Source organism: Ovis aries, chromosome 3 (assembly GCF_016772045.2).
Source record: "Ovis aries strain OAR_USU_Benz2616 breed Rambouillet chromosome 3, ARS-UI_Ramb_v3.0, whole genome shotgun sequence".
In the NCBI taxonomy this organism is placed as follows: Eukaryota; Metazoa; Chordata; class Mammalia; order Artiodactyla; family Bovidae; genus Ovis; species Ovis aries.
In genome coordinates, this window is record NC_056056.1 from 216,369,898 (window position 1) to 216,372,308 (window position 2,411).

General features: G+C 47.4%; 1 pseudogene; it reads right to left on the reverse strand.

Annotated features, from left to right (window-relative positions):
• Nucleotides 1-200: 200 nt before the first annotated feature.
• LOC121819191 (glycine cleavage system H protein, mitochondrial-like) lies at nucleotides 201-718 on the reverse strand (annotated as a pseudogene).
• Nucleotides 719-2,411: the final 1,693 nt, after the last annotated feature.

Below are 2,411 nucleotides of genomic sequence, written 5' to 3' on the forward strand. Positions count from 1 at the left end.
TTCCCCAGATGAATGCCCCAGGTAGATCATAAAAGAAAAGTCCAGCTGTCTTGGGGGCCCCCCTCTGTCCCATCTTACTCCCTCTCCTTGTCTCCCCAAGGATAAGCACTCTCCTGATTTCTAACACAAATTAGTTCATCTTTTTTTGCTGTCTGTTTGTTTTTTGTTCCAAACTAGTTTAAGAGTTCCGCTTTCACTCCTCAATAGATTTTTATGTATTTCCTATATGCTTCTTCACTCATTATTTCATCTAGTTCTGAAGGGTTATTGAGCATCATCTTGATCAGCCAACCATCTTCACACCCAGATCTGTTAGTCCTGGATTTTCTGCTAGAGTTTCATTCATTTCAGTTACTTCTCCTGCGAGAGGAGATCAGAGTTCACTAGCAGCTTTCACACTTGTCAAAGCACTGAATTCCTCTTGTTTGTCCAATTCCAATTTGGTCTCAACTTTAAGCAGACTACAGTAATAATAATAATAACAATAAAACAACTCTCAAAGCTTCCTGTGCAAAATTGCTGATTCCCCCTGTTCCAACACCGTTTTCAGTTGTTACCCATTCATGCTTGTCGTGAATGTACACACCCAACAGCAGAGAGGGGCGTCACGGCGGCCATCCGTCGCCCCCAGGGCCACGGTGGGCTGGGCGCCTTGAGCGCAGATGGCGCCCAGGCTGCAGACCCCGGCCTGCAAGCGCCGCGCCGCTCACAGCGCCATCTGTTGGCGTTATTCAGTCGCTAAGCCACGTCCGACCCTTTGCGACCGCCGTGGACAGCAGCACGCCAGGCTTCCCTGTCCTTCACTATCTAGCTCGTCTTCTTTCCGTGCTTTGTATAAACACACTCCCCGCCAGAACCTATGGAGTCTGGCTTCTGTCACTCACTTATGTTTGAGGTCCATCCATTCTGCTTACCATCAGTTCTCACTGCTGGAGAGAATCCCACCCGGTTCTTCATCATCTATGCGGTTGATGGACATTGGCTAGGGGCACAGTGACCGTGGCAGAGCTTAGGAGACCATGAGGAGCCCGAGGGGAACAGAGAATGCGCGAGCCCTGAGGGGAAAGAACACAGTCCTGATGAATCTGGGCTTGGGCATTCTCTGTTCCCCTCGGGCCCCTCATTGCTCATGCGTCTGTACAACCAATCCCATCCATCCTTTCCAATCCTATATGGGGATAAGCGCTCATATTGGTCCTAATTTGTATTTTCCTGGTGTTACTGAAGCAAACTTGGGTCCGTGAACCCACAGTCAGTGCAGGCAGTCTACTGAGACCCAGTCGTGATGAAGGAAAGGGCAGAGCTTATTGCAGATGCCAAGCAAGGAGTCCAGACAGCCAGTGCTCAAAACACTCCAACTCTCCGATGACCTTCAGATAAAAAATTTTCAGAGACACGGTGAGGGAGGGCATCATGCAGTGCGTGATCAGCTCGTGGACATTCTTCTGAATGGTGGGTGGTGAGGTAACTGGGAATCAACATCATTGACCTTCTGGTTCCAGTTGATCTGGGGTCTACATGCTCGTGGGCAACATACAGTTAACTTCTTCCACTTGCTGGGGGTTCCAGTATCTGCAAAACAGCGCAGAGGACATGGCTCAGAATATTACCCATAGCCCTCGGGGAGATGCTAAATGCCCCTGATTTTGTTTAATGGCTAAACTATTATATTATTTTGTCTTGCTTGACTGTTGTCCGTTGTTTCTGCATTTTCTCACTTCTTCAATTAAATTTATTCTTTGGAACTCAGGAAGACCTAGGAGGCTAAAGATTTTCTACAGACAAGAAAGAGGTGCGTGGAAGACATGGGGTGGGGTCTGGGGGATCCTGCTTGGTTACACTAAGGAAAGATGAAAACAATGTGTTTGTTTACTCTCTTGAAGGGAAATCCTGTCCCTCTCATTCTTTCTTCCTGTAAAATTTGACTTAACCAGCTTGCTACTGGCTTTCCTATTACAGATGAAGTTCCATGACCTTGCTCAAAGATATCTGCTAATCTTCCTAAACACAGAATAATGTAAGACAGAGATGAGGGTCCCCTGGCTCCACAGCAGTTATAAGAGACCTTGCTATGTCATAGAAGTAGTTCAAAGCACCAGTTCAATGACTCTGAACATCAGATGGAATCTTATATTCACGGAGCATCAGTGTTGATTTCGGGGTTGTTGGACTCTTTTGTGAATGCTGGTAGCTACTATCAAGTAGAACAGGGTAATATTGGGAGTAGCTGGAGTCAGCTGCCTGGGTTCCAACCCTGTCTCCACCACCTGCTGGATTCTAACACTTGACAAATTACTTGCTTCCCTGGTAGCTCAGCGGGTAAAGAATCCGCCTGCAATGCAGGAGATTCCTGGGTCAGGAAGATCCGCTGGAGAAGGGTCCCCTCTGTGCTTCAGTCCTGTCTTGTAAAA